Source organism: Natator depressus, chromosome 3 (genome assembly GCF_965152275.1).
Source record: "Natator depressus isolate rNatDep1 chromosome 3, rNatDep2.hap1, whole genome shotgun sequence".
Lineage (NCBI taxonomy): Eukaryota > Metazoa > Chordata > Testudines > Cheloniidae > Natator > Natator depressus.
In genome coordinates this window covers 98,182,692-98,197,496 of record NC_134236.1, presented here as the reverse complement: position 1 = coordinate 98,197,496, position 14,805 = coordinate 98,182,692, and the positions used below count along the sequence as shown (strand labels likewise).

The 14,805-nt window shown below is 43.0% G+C and overlaps 1 long non-coding RNA gene across 2 annotated transcripts in view; it reads right to left on the bottom strand.

Moving 5' to 3' along the window:
* LOC141984895 (uncharacterized) overlaps positions 1–14,291 on the bottom strand; it is a 79,169-nt gene extending 64,878 nt beyond the window's left edge. For both annotated transcript variants that reach the window (XR_012638834.1, XR_012638835.1), the window contains exon 1: positions 13,884–14,291. This is a non-coding gene — a long non-coding RNA (uncharacterized LOC141984895). The remainder of the gene's footprint in view (positions 1–13,883) is intronic.
* Between the last annotated feature and the right edge of the window lie 514 nt (positions 14,292–14,805).

The following is a 14,805-nucleotide window of genomic DNA, read 5'->3' as shown; positions in this document are numbered from 1 at the left end:
ACTGCAAGAGTTACCAGAGCAGGGAAACTAGCTTGCGGGGGTCAATCTCCTCTCCTAATAAACCAGCTTAAATCCAAAGAGGAGAAAACAACAGCAAAAGACCCCCGGATACATGTAACTGTAAATGACAAACACATTATTCCTTTCTTAATGGACACAGGGGCTCAAATGTCCATGATTAAGCGAGAAAGTTTTCAGGGCTTGCCACTTACTGGCCGAAAGCAGGTACTTGTTACAGGAGTAAATGGCAGTACCATAACTTACCCATTAGTTAAGATAAAACTGGATATCCCATTGCAACCCCACCATCAGCCCCGAAAATATGAGGTGATTTTGGGCAATGCCAACATACTGGGCATGGACGTTTTAAGAGGAAAGAAGGGAAGGATTAATGGGGAAAGATGGGCTTTTGGAGTCAGTTCTGTTCCTCATGCCACCCACCTAGAAGAGGAAAGCCCTCCCCACTATTCTGTAAACTTACTTAGCAGCGCGCCTGCTCTCCCGCCCTCAACAGTAACAAACATAAAGCAGTATAATGTCCCAGCTGAGGCCATAAGCCCTGTTACTGACCTGATCAAAGATTTGGAACAGCGAGGAATTTTAATTCGTACCCACTCTTGCTTTAATTCTCCTGTGTGGCCCATCAAGAAGCCAAATGGCAAATGGAGACTCACTATAGACTATAGGAAGCTAAACAGTAACACTGGACCATTAACTGCAGCAGTCCCTAGCATAACAGATATTGTAAACACCATACAAACCTGGGATAAACCCTGGCTAGCAGTATTAGATGTAAAGGACATGTTCTTCATGGTCCCTTTGCAACCAGCTGACCAAGAAAGATTTGCTTTTACTTGGAGAGGTGTACAATACACTTTTACCCGAATGCCACAAGGGTTTAAACACTCACCCACTATTTGCCATGGGGCACTGGCAAAGGTCCTAGATGACCTTATACTGCCAGCCAATGTACAAACTGTGCAATACATTGATGACATCTTAATAGGTGGGAAAACCTCAGAAGAGGTACAGGAGGCTATGAATCAAATCAAAGGAGCACTAGAAGCCCTTAATTTAGAGTTACCAGCTGAGAAATGCCAAGGTCCCTCCCAAGAGATAAAATTCTTAGGTACTGTATGGATGGGAGGTAGGAGGTCTGTGCCTAATGACACTGTGCAAGAGCTAAATCAGGCACCCTCCCCTGAAAGTAAAGATCAATTGAGACAGATTTTGGGAACCCTGGGGTTTTGGAGAAAACATGTACCTGGCTTTGCCATTATAGCCAGACCATTGTACAATTTGTTAAAGAAAAGTGCTGCCTGGGAATGGGCTCCTGCCCATGAGGAAGCCCTCAGGCAACTGATAGGGGAGATACACACCTATCAGGCTCTGGGTCCCATACATCCTGAAGCCCCATTCCATTTGTACCTAATTGTGGGAGCCACTGGAATGTCTTATGCTCTCTGGCAAGAAAGTGACACTGCTCCCAGACGACCAATTCAGTTTGGTTCCAAGTCATGGCAAGGGTCACAGGCTAACTACACGCCTTATGAGAAGGTGCTTCTGGCAGCTTACACAGCCTTGAGAGAAACTGAGGAATTAACTCAGGATAAGGACATCACAATTCACACTCCTCTTCCAATCATTAAACCTATATTGGAAGGGAAAGAGTTACCACCTGGTGTAGCACAAAAAAATGACTATCCAAAGATGGGCACTTTACATACACCACAGGGTAGGTAGTGCAGACACTGCACAAAACCCCACTATGATTCAGGAATCCCTATGGAAAGTAGGAATGCCTGATGAATACCGCCTACCTCCACAGCAGTCTCCTATTAAGGATGCTGCCCCATTTGATCCTTCTAAGCCTGAGGGAGTATGGTTCACTGATGGCAGTGCCAGGCTGGTAAAAGGAAAATGGAAGGGAAAAGCTGCAGCAGTGCCTGCAGACGCCTCTGCAGCACCCCTAACTGCTGAAATTGATGGGTCAGCACAACTTGCAGAATTGGCTGCAATTAAACTGGCCTGTGAAGCAGGAGCCACCGCAGTATATACGGACTCCTATGCGGTATGGGCAGGTGCCACTCAGTGGATCACTAACTGGAAAAATAACCACTGGGAAATAGGAGGTAAACCAGTATGGGGACTGGAATACTGGAAGTGGTTATATCAGCATGCCCTGCAACAACCCCTGTCTATAGGACATGTCTCAGCTCATCAGAGGAATAATACCCCAGCTGCACAGTTAAACAATTTAGCCGATGCAGCTGCCCAGCTCTTTACCACACAAGTAGAATGGGAACGCTTATATTCATGGTTACATGATAATTTAGGACACACAGGAAGTGATGAGTTAGTTCGGCAAGCACATATCAGGGGGTGGCCTATCACCCACAGACAGGCTAGAGACCTGGTGCAAGCCTGCACTATTTGTGCTGAGACTAGAAAACATATAGCAGAAGGACAAAGATTTGCCAGGCTAAGAGATGGGAAAACACTATGGGCAACCTGGCAGGTCGACTATGTTGGACCACTGCCCACTACAAGGCAGAGGTGGAAATACATCTTGACTGGGGTAGAAATTGTTTCAGGGATTGGTTTTGCATATCCAACCCGATTGGCAACAGGGTTGTCCACAATTATGGGACTAAACCGCTTAACAGCAATTGTCCCAATGCCTCAAGAAATCCAATCAGATAATGGTTCGCATTTTAAGAATAAACTTGTAAGGGAATGGACCCTTAACCATGGAGTCCAATGGACCTTCCACCTTCCATATCGACCTCAATCTAATGGCATGGTCGAGCGCTGGAATGGGTTGCTAAAGAATCACTTGAAGCCTACTGACGGCACATGGGGAGACAGACTGGACGAAATGGTGCAGAGATTAAACAACAGACAGACTCCTACAGGAAGTCCAATCAGCAGGGGATTCTTCCCTACAGGGAAAGCTATCTCCCCTGCCAGAACACCACTGCACAGTTCCAAGTATGCTCCCGGAGACACTGTGGTGATTAAACACCCAGCCCTGGGAACCTTTACCTGCGTTTTGCACGCCTATAAAGAGAAAGGTGTATGGAGTGCCTTAAATGCTGATAAAAGGCTAATAACCATTACAGAGGCTTGGATCGCATCCAAGACCGGCTGACCATGTGATTTATTGCAGGAATGGTCCCATGGTTCCGAGCAACCTGCCAGCTAACCTGTCAGCAAAATGGACCATGCAGCAGACCTATTTGATCACTAGAGACTACTATGGACTGTTGATATATTTGCCATTACTTATAATAGCAGGTGTAATTTTTGCTTTTGGTTTTAAAATAAGTTTTTTTTTAGCTAGACCACGACCCACCAGAGATATGTTCCTGCAAGCCCTCATGATCCTTCTGTTGGCTCCAGTCACCTTGGCAATACCAGAACATCCTCTTCGGGGAGCAATCCAAACCATCGCCTCAGCTGCTGGTGCTACAAATTGCTGGATGTGCACCTTGCTAAATTCAACCAATGGACTGGGAATTGAATTTGTACCACTCAGCCTAAATGATTGGTGGAACAAAAGCGACATCTTTCAGTGGGGACCAGCATGGTACACCACCAACCCTCACATTGACTCGGGGGGGTTGGGACAATGGCATCGCACTGTTTGGGGACGGCCTGTGAAATATGTAACGGGATCATCTAAAGAAGTTTATGTAAATCATTCAGGGCAAATAGAGCAAGATGTGGTTGCTATTAAAGGTGCAGTTAAAATTTTACATGCAGTGGCTGAGAATGGACAAACCTCATGGATGCAATGGTTAGCTCAACACTTGGGATTTTCCCTCTCCCTGTTTTTACATTCGGTTGTAAATACTGTTTTAACCATTTTAATTATTGTAATTGTTTTTTGTGTAACTTTATGTATTATGAAGCGTTTGATTCAAACTGCTCTTTCCTCCACACAAATCAGATACCTAGAGCTAAAAAGGGATCCTAACCAATTCCGCGAACCCTCATCCTCTAATTTGGTTGTTGGGTATTTCTAGATTTCCCCAAGGAGGGCAAGAGGTGCTGGCATCACCGCCACCTTGCAATCTGGGATGTAGTGTGGTGCATCAGGGGGTGGAATGTAGCCAGACAGCCAGCCCCCCCCTCAGACCAGCATTGCTGGAAACACACGGGAGCCAAAACACCAGGGCACTCCAGCACAGCCTTTGAAGCTGAGAGAAGCACAGGTGTGCTGCGACAATGTGCCTCTGGGAACGTATACAACAATTGGGCTCACAGCAGGCAGAGGCGCTGTGACAGACATGGCTCTTAGCCCCTACTAAAACAGCATGATGCACACACACCAACATCCTAGGTGGGAAAATATTTACCCTGATAAAAGAAGTGTCCAGTAGTCGAAACTTATTGTTTCTCCCTTGCAAGTGTGAACTACTCTTGCGAGAGCTGGCGTCACCCCGACAGACCAGCCCCAATTTAGCATAGAAAGGAGAAAGAGAATAAAGGAGTACAGAGGTATAAGTAGGGGACCTACAGCACCATGATTTTTGAGTGCTTTTCACTATCTATCTGCTGGTCAGATAAGTGACAGCCTCCCAAGGCTTCTGCAGCTAAGAGGGTCCCTAAGCCTTGTCCCTTATTCGTCTTTCCGCGGAATTGAGTGACCGATCCTGGCTTGGCACCGCTGGAATCGAGAGATGCAAGGAGGGTAAGAAGCACCCACACCTGATCTCCTATCTTTAGTGTACACATATTTTGAAATAGAGCTCTATACTTTGTTTTCTTTCTTTGGGATTGTAGCTTCAGTTTTGTAACTTGTTTGTGTGTGTAACATCTCTACACTTAAATAAGTAGGCACTAGCAATTTTGTAACCACATGATTAGAATCTAGTTTAATAAATTTTGGTAACCATTTATGCATAAGCCTGACTTGTTTCTCTGGTTTACTGTGAAGCAGCCAACACAATTAAAGAACCTCAGCCGTTTTGGCTATAAAGCCTGGCCATTAGGTGAGAGTACTAAGAGCCTAGCGTTGAGTTGTGCCGCCTCCACGGGGCAAACTCTTGGGGCACCTGTCAGTCAATCCTGACTGCCCGCTGCGAAGGAGCTCTGAGCTCTAGCAGTTAAAGTCACGGGTGTGGAGAGGCTCTTAGTGCTGCCATTGGGGCACCTGTCAGTCAGTGTTGACTGCCCGCTGCGAAGGAGCTCTGAGCTCTAGCAGTTAAAGTCACGGGTGGTTAGGACCTTGGGGCATCCGTCAGCCTAGCCCGGGCTGCCCGCCGCGAAGGGACAGTGCGTCCTAGCGGTTAAAGTCACGGATGGTATAAACGGGCATAGCTGGCACCTCACCAAACATCCCTGGCCATCGGCTAACACCTTGCCCCGTCACAGTTTCTAAATCAGCCATCATTATTAGAGTTGGTAGAGGCCACAAGTGTTTAAGAAGGACAGATCCATTTAAAAACTGTGTTCAGGCTTGAATGCTTTTCAGAATAAGCCTTTTCAGAATAAGCCTTTTATAGGGCTGATCTGTGCAATGGCTGCCGTTGTTAGAGTTGCTTTTGTATGTGGGAGCAAGCTGAGAGCTGCAAGTACCCTTGTGGGTGTCCTTTCTGAAACAAGAGTCTACCTTGATTGCCCCAGTAAATTCTACCCTGTTCTGGCAGTCATTTGCTATAAAGTAGTTGGGTCAAAGTTGAGCAGGTAGGCACAGGGCTGCTGTGTAGTGTGCATGTTCTGTAACTTCTTTCGGCAGAAATAATTTCGTATGGCTGGCTCAAATTTACACTGGATTTTGGCAGGAGATGCGGTTAATCATGTGTATAAATATTCCTTATAGAGATGTGAAGAGTGCTGCAGACTATCGTTTTTCAGACTGTAGCTAGCTATTCATATAGGGCCAGATCACATGGGGTGCTCACTAGCCATGCTGAAGGTGATTGAACAGCACACAAAAGGCACTCAGCACCTTGAAGAATAGGGCCAAGGAAGAATTGGTTGAGGGTAGGGAGAAGTGTCCAAATGCTATGCTGTATATATGAGGACATGTGCTAGGAACACATGTGGGAGTTGCCTAAGGGTCACAAATGTACTCAGATGTCAAAGAAATGTAGATGCAACAAACTGAAAATGAGCTGAAGGGCTGGCAGAAGGACTGAACCATGAGGTTAGAACCCCAGGATATTTCCTTACAAACCTTTTAAAACCTCAGCTTTTTTAAATGTAGTTTGTGAAAAAGGATGATCTGAAAGGGCTTGGGCTGGGTTCTAACATACATCCCATATTTGTGTGCTGTTCCCAACAAGAAATGGACACAATGCTTATATGCTCATATTGTTAATCACGATACCTGAGTGAATGAGATAGTTAGCCTCTGAAAAGCTGGTGAGGCAGGAAGGGCAACAAACAGTGAAGCATCTTCCCTGTATTTTAAACAGGAAATTACCAAAACATGTACTAGGGAAGTTGAAGCACATAACACAAATGGTTTGCACAAGAAAAGATCATTTTAGCCTGCCAAAGGACAAAGTATCTGCATTGTCTCACCAAACGAACCCTAAATCTGTCCCTCAGATACAAGTTCCATCAGCCAATAAAATTGGAGAAAGTATGTGCCTTCTAGTGGTCTCCTTCTTCAAGTTCCCCAGTTTGAATCTTCAAAGGCCAAAAGTTCCTTCTGCCCCACTAGGAAACATGCTGCATGCTAGTAGGCCATGTCTCCCTAATTGTCCATCTGGCTGTTGAGCTCTACCACAGAGCTAGCTGTGGTTCAGTAGTTTTGTGAAAGGTACTGTTTAAACGTAGAATCACCAGAGAAAAATTCATTCTTTGTCAACTGTAACCCCTGGAGGAACGTCTAAGGCATCGCCATATTTCTCTAAACTGAATAGGAAATAACTGGTATATACGGTATGTGATACCCCTGGCCAATGTTAACTGTGACTCCTGCTATTGTTAGCAAAAATTCTGTGCACAGTGAAGGAGAGAATAAGGTCTTCTATAGCGAGGGGGTAATTCCCTGCCTGATTTGGAGACTCCATAGTAGTCCCAAGGGCAAAAAGCCGTATATAGAACAAGACCAAATGTTTGACTATGGGTCTGATTCAGAATCCCTTGTGCATCTAAAACTTCCTGTTTAATTCAGTAGAAGTGTGATCAAAGCCTGATCCCAAACCAGATAACTAACAGTGTGATAAATAAAGGGGGTGGAGGTAGCTCCCTTTGATGGACAGCCAGCCAGTTAGCTGTAAAATCCCTCTTGGTAGCTGTTCTTTACTTGCTTTACCTGTAAAGGGTTAAAAAGTCCCGCAGGTAAAGAAAAAAAGTGGGCACCTGACCAAAAGAGCCAATGGGAAGGCTAGAACTTTTTAAAATGGGGAAAGAAACTTTCCCTTTGTCTGTTGTTCTCTGGGCTGCGGGAACACGGAGCAGCAATGCTATAAGCAAAAATGCTGTGTAAGGTTTGAACCAGGTATGAAAAAGTATTTCATACTTCCATACCTAGAAGGAATTATTTGGATAGGGAATGTTTAGTTAGACGCTATCAGGTTTATTTCTTATTTTGGCTTGTGGATCCTCTCTGTGCTAACCCTCTGATGCTTTTGTTTGCTTGTAACCTTTAAGCTGAACCCCCAAGAAAGCTAGTTTGGGTACTTAAGGGAATTGCTCTTTCAAAATCTAGCAAATGCCTAAATTTCAGATGTATTTTCTTTCTTTTTGTTTTAATAAAATTTTCTTTTTTTAAGAACAGGATTGGATTTTTGCTGTCCTAAGAGGATTGTGCATGTTGTTTGATTAGCTGATAGTCACAGCTAATCTCCTTTGTTTTCTTTCTCAGCTCTTCCCCGGAGGGGGGCATGAAAGGGCTTGAGGGTACCCCAGAGGGAAGAATTCCCAAGTGCGCCTTCCTGGGTGCAAAGCGGTTTTTTTCTGTTTGGGTGGTGGCAGCATTTACCAAGCCAAGGTCAGAGAGTAGCTGTAATCTTGGGAGTTTAATACAAGCCTGGAGTGGCAAGTATTAATTTTTAAAATCCTTGCGGGCCCCCACTTCCTGCACTCGGAGTGACAGAGTGGGGATTCAGCCTTACAAACAGTAAGTAGGCAAAAATAAACAGTGCTCATGACATACACAGCAGACCCAGAGTAAAACCTACACGTCAGTCACTGTGATAGAGTTTAGGTAGTCCCACTAAGAACCCCTCAACCTCCAATATCATGTGGAATCACCCTTCTACCTCTATTCCTCCCCATCACTAGACATTTTGGTGGTTAGCAGCCATTGTCTCGCACCATCTCTTCCCATAAAATGAGCTTTGCACTGTCGTTTATTGCCAATCTCAGTTTTCAGCAACTTTTTTAGACTTTTTCAAAGACCTTCATCCATGTTCAACTCTCCCCCACTCTACTGCAAATACATGATAATGAATTCCACCCGTTATTTAAACCTTTGTGCTGCACCTTTCTATGAAAGAGTGGGGAAAATCTGCCCTGCAGCAGTGCAATATCTATGTCTTGCAGAAGATAGGAAATTACTACGATCAATTTAACCAACGTGTTGAAATTGTCAACAGCATTTTGATTCTTTAGATGAATACCCATTTTAAGTGTTGAAATGAAATGGTATAAAGCCGCTTTTAGATTGAACTTCATGCACACACTGGAAGAAATTGCAATTAAAAGCATTCTCCAGCTTTCAAAAGCCACTTCCTAACTCAGCTAATAAGATTTTGTGTGTGATGTACTGTATGTTTGGAGGAGTAATTTTTATTTATTTATTTTTGGGATGCCCGCTGATGCTAAAGAGTTGCTTGTTTTTGTAGGAATAGTTAAATGATAGATTATAGTTCAGTTTAAATAAGATGGACAAATGTAACAGAGTGCTACTGCTTTACACTTTATTTGCAATTCTGATTGTTTTCAGCTAACACATTGGACGTTTACAATAAATCAGTGGAGTAGATTACAAAAATAAAATCAAGGCAAATGTTATAAAAATAGATGCATTTTGTTGAAGTTTGCTTTTCTGTTTAGTGTAAATATTCCTGGCAATGGTGCTTACTTAAGAATGGGTTGTTGTTTTCTCACTGTAACTTAGACGTTAGCGAAGATAAGGAAAGTGACATGCAGTTTTCATTCTACTTTCATTAAAGCTCTTTGCTGTCAAGAAAAGTCAAGCTGTTTTTCTTCCCTTCTGTAGAAAATTGTCAGTTGATAGGCAAAACTTCAAGAATAATTAGAGAAAGTACATGTGTAAATCCCATTGGGAAAATCAATCTTTCACAAGTATATTTAAATGAATTCAGTGTCCTTTCCTTTTAAGAGGAACTAAGTGCAAACATTTATTTTGGATTTTGTTGATGGCCCCCAAGATCCTATGTTGCCTCTTTAAAAATAAATTACAGAGTGTAACATTCAGGAAATCACAGAGGGGGGAGTGATATTTAAAATTAATTTTTAAAAAACCCTCCAACATGTCCCCAGCTGCACTGAAGATATGACACTTATTTCAAAACACTTTTTGTAATTTGAAGATAACTTACATTATATTTGTGCCTTTAAAGTAAACCTTTAATGGACCTATACTCCTCTCTCAAACTTAGTAATGTCCTTCTTTTAGACAATTGTCTTTCCATAAGAGTGGCATATATAATTTATTCTACATTTGTGACTATTTACAAAGGGCAGAAGTGTAATCTGATGGTAAGACACTTGTCTGGGACTCAGGAAATCTGGATTTAGTTTTTGGATCTCTAACAGACTTCCTGTGTGAATATGGGCAAGTTATAATTTCTTCTTGCTTCAGTTCCCAGTATGTAAAATGGGGATAATACTTCCTTACTTCAAAGTGGTGTTGAGGATAAAATCCATTAATAATTGTGAGGTGTTCAGATAATGCAATGATGGAGGCTGTATAAATATCTAGATCGATTTTACAATATGGTGTAATTCGAACTTGGTGACATTTTTAGATCAAAAAATGCAGATTCAGATCAATCAAAACACTTTTGCATTGGTCGATTTCAGCAAATGGTTTCAGTTGGAAATTTAAAAAAAAATTAGGAAATGGTTCATTTTGTTGAAATTTTCAAAACACACAAAATGCCGTAGGAGGTGGTAGTCCTTCTTATTCCCAACAGCCAAATGGAACAGCTTCAACAGGAGAGATTGCGAGACAGACCCAGCCCCTCCCAGAATAGCCAATAGCCTGGTGATTAGGGCACTCACTTGTTGGTGGGGACAGGAAATTTGGATTCAAGTTTCTGCCCCAAAGCTGGGACCTGGGTATGGGTCTCCATTCATCACCTCCTGCAGTTAGTGAATGGCACCTAAGGGTACATATACACTGCAATAAAAGACCAGTGGTATGTCCGCGGCTGGCCCACTCTGCTGACTGGGGCTTGTGGGGCTCAGGCTATCACATCGCAATGTAGATGGTTGAGCTCGGACTGGAGCCCAGGATCTGATAGCCTGCGAGGAGGGAGGGTCTCGGAGCCCAAACATCTACACTGCCACATTTAGCCCTGCAAGCCCAAGTCAGCTGTCCCAGGCTCCGAGATTTGGTGCCAGGGGTGTTTTATGTCAGTGTAGTGGTACCTTAAGTCCTGTTGGAAATCTAGCTCTTTGTTTCCAAATTTTTTACTTTTTATTTTAAAAACATAAAAGGTTTAAAATGAATTTTGCTTGACCTGAAATGAATTTTTTTAATGTTCAATTCACCCAAAATTCCAAAAAATTTTGGGTTGAGGTTGACCTGACATTTTTTTTAATTGCCAGTGACCCAAACAGTCAGTCAGTCACACAGCTCTAGATGCAGTAAGAGTAGGTATTAATACTCTGCTCTGACACAGATGGAGGTCTGGGGGTTCAAATTCTGAATTAGTTTATCAGGTGGTGATAATATTTGATGGGCTTATTTAATGCCTATTCTGTATAACTACTACTCCTTGGCGGGATTGTCTTTGTGCTAGAAAGGCCCAGAACTACAATATTAAGTAATATTTAGCATCTGCATAACTTTATCTTCAAAGTACTGCAAACATTAATCAATCCTCACAATATGCTTTTGAAGGTAGGTAAGTATCAATCCCCTTTTACAAATGGGGGGAAATTTAGGTGGGGAATTTAAGTGAGTTACCCAGGATTACACAGACTCAGTGCAATAACAGGGATTAGAAATCAGGAATTTTTGGCTCATAGCCTACTTTTCAGATCACCCCACTTTCTGCAGCATGTGGGTTTAGGTTTGCATTGTGAGAACTGCCTGCACTCTAGCCTTTCAGTTTCATTCATGTCAAATTCATACACAATTCTAAAACTATATATAATCCGAGATCATACGTTATGAATTAGTGCACTAGAGATACACTTCATAGAAATTTCTGGTTCATTTGAAGCAATCAACACGCATTAAAGAAACTGAAAAAGAGAGATTAACATTCTTCACTAGATTAAAGTAAAATAAAATAGCAATATCAGCCTCCGTGTATGGTGTTTCTTAGGAACCAATGACCAGCAGGAACTATTAGCCCTCCCTTGCTAAGGACCCAGTCCAACTCCCATTAAAATCAGTGGACAGCCACTTGTTAATTTCAGCAGGAGATAGATCAGTCCCTAAAACATAGGAAATGTTCTATATCTAGGTTGTTATTGTTCAGTCAAAAATAGTTTACCAAAAAAGTTTTAAAGTATAATATATAAAAATATGCTTTGGGGGAGGACACTTGTTTCTTGACTGTCCATTAGAGTTGGCAACCAGCGCTCTGGACTCAAGAACCATAGCTCACAGACTTTCACCACATCCTGCTAAGCCATTTAGGTTTATTATTAAGCTCGTCTAAACTCTCTGCTGGACCATAAGAAAATGTCAAACAACTTCAAAATGAGCTACTAAGAACATAACGGAAAATTCACATTATGGTCATGCTGCATCACAATTTTAATAGATTTAAAGGCCAAGAGGAACCATTATAATCATCTAGTGTGACCTCAGCATAAAACAGGCCATAACATTGCACCCAGTGACTTCTGCCTCAAGCCCAGCAACTTGTGGTAGAGTTAGAGTATCTCTCTTAGAAGGACATTCATTCTTGATCTAAAGACTTCAAGTGATGGGGAATCCACCACATTCCTCGGTAAGTTCCAGTGGCTAGTTACCCTCACTTTAAAACACATGTATATTATTTTAGTATGAATTTGTCTAGCTTTAGCTCCCACTGGATTTCACTGTGCCTTTGTCTGCTAGATTAAAAAGGCCTCTACCGAACATGAAGGTGTTGAGGTCAGTGTCAGCAGAAGTTTGATGTGGAAATTGGAAGGAATATTAAAAACTATTTTTCTTTCACATACTGAAACACGGCACATAATAACTTTCCCTAATATTTAAACTACATGTTATTAAAATAACATTAGAAGCAATTTACTTGTCTTGAAGCTGTTTGAGGAAAAGACGTGTTGATGACAAGTTAACTGAGCTAGTCTTGTATTTTACTGAAGTGATTTCAGTGCTTGTGAAAGGCGAGATGATAATACTGCAGAATTAATTCCCTCTATCTACAGAACAGGTGCAGCAATAAAACTAGCTTTCTCCCACTGCCTCTCTAGCATGCCTTAGCCCTGGGCTGACAGCTCAGTCTTTGTACTCATTCAGTCCTTGCCTTTTCGGGCACTGCCAGCAAGGCAAGGGTGCCAACTGTGAAGATGTTTTTTGTGATGTGGACATATGTCCACTAAGTACTGGACTGAGACCATCAACTTTTTTTCACAAAGGACACTGAAAAGTCATTGTTAATTGATGATGGTGACTCACTTCCAACCGAGGCTGCAAAGGACCACTTTGGGGTCTGAATGAGTACTGATTCAGAGGAGAGCATCCCAACCACTAAGTCACCAACACCACTTCCTTGAAGTATGCTTGGTCCTTCTCTGGGGGTGTCTCATCAAAAACTATAAAGTTCTGCTTCAGCGACTGAGATAATAGAATCATTGAGATTAGAAATATATCTATTAGGTCACCTATTCCATCTCCCACTTCCTCTTGTACAGAATTGTTACCTGTGGTACCTTATAGTGCTTTATTTAGTCTTGGTTTAAATGTCCCAAATTGTTCAGCTGTTCCCTGGGGAGATTATTTCATAGCCCAATACATTTGTGTCAGGAAGAACTTCCTAACATTGTCTAGATTTATTCTTTCTGACAGGTGGAGTTCCCAACTTCCTCTGAAAAGAATCTATATACACACGCTACATTTAGTCCTAACTTACTGCTTTCATGAGGACTGATTTGATTGGTAACTCAAACATAAAAAACTAAAATCATCAGCCTAAATTTCATCCCCAATCTTGGCTGTTCCTGGGCTACCCCTGCAGAGACCACTGTATCATGGATTATGGTTCTCTCTGCCCAAACACTTCATCTGTATCCTTTATATCTAGAGCTAATAAACTCCTTCAGCCCTTTCACAGTGAGCATCTCCCTTCAGAGTTCCAGTGCCTGCTAAGAGCACGGGGAGGGAAGACTTCTGACACCTGGTTATGCACCTTATGCATATAACTCCTCTTCATCCTTGGTGCTGGAGAAGTATAAACAATTGTACATGTTTATCGTTATAGCTGGTTGGAAAATTTGTTGGAATTTTGGAATTGTTGGAAAATTCAAACCACTGTATGAGCTACTGGAAAAATGTTTACAGACCAATTAAATAGAAATTTTGAAAATTCCAGTTTTTTTGACCAGCTGTAGTTACCATGTCTCTACTGTCTCCTTAATCATTGCTCAGCTAATTGCGACATATTTAGATCTCTCAATCTTATGCTATAAGCCACTAGTTCCCAACCATTTCCTGGAGTAGCCTGTCTTGTGATGGGTTGATAAATAGGTGTATGACAGGGTCCACTCACTGCTAGGCGTGCCTCCTCCTGGCTGCTCTGGGGATTAGCTGCTTCCAAATCAGAGGCCCCCTTTTGCTGCTTGCTGCACATCCTGCTGCCGCTCTCTGTCTCTGCAATTCCAGGTGCTCCTTCGCAACTTGGCCCTCCAGTCAGGTCACTATGCATGTTTCCTCCTTCCAGCATATCAAAGTCTTTCCTCACCAGTGGTCTCAGGCAGTCTTCCTACTCACCGCCCCATGGTGCCACTTCCTCAGTGGCTGGCAGGGGAAGCTGGACCCACCCTCTATGCCAGGTTCCAGCTCAGGGACCCTCTAGTCAACAGCCAAGGTCTGCTCTCTCCTGAACCTTGCTGCCTTTCTCTGAGCTTCTTCCGAACCATCTGGCTCTCCCCACTTCTCTGGGTTTGCTAGCCTCACAACTCCCTCCTCCCAGGGAGTAACCATGGCTACTTGTTTCTATAGCCCCCAAACACACCTCCCTTCTCCCAGGGAGTAACGGCAGACTCCTTCCCTTCGGCCCCCATCTGCTATCAGCTTCCTGCCTTTAAAAAGCCAGCCCAGCTTGTTCCTGTTCAGTTTGGCTCCCTCATTCAGTCAGGGGATTACTTAAGCCACTTGATCCCCCTCAGCTGTGGCCGGTTGGGTTAATTGGCCCCCTTCTTAGCCTGCATTAACCTCTTAAAGGAAAGGATGGGGTGAAGACCCCTGTCACAGGGTCTCCTCATTCTCCTTGTCTCCTGGAATTATATCCTCCACAAGTCGAGCTGCAGACAGACTGGCTACACAGGGCATACGCCCAACCTGAATTTTGTAGATTTATGTGTTTTGGGTTAAATGTGTGCTGGTGCATAGGGCCTCCAGCATGGCCCCTGTGACATTTGAAGCAATATGCCTGGCTGTAGGGGTTGAGTAAGCATGCAGGACGATCAGCA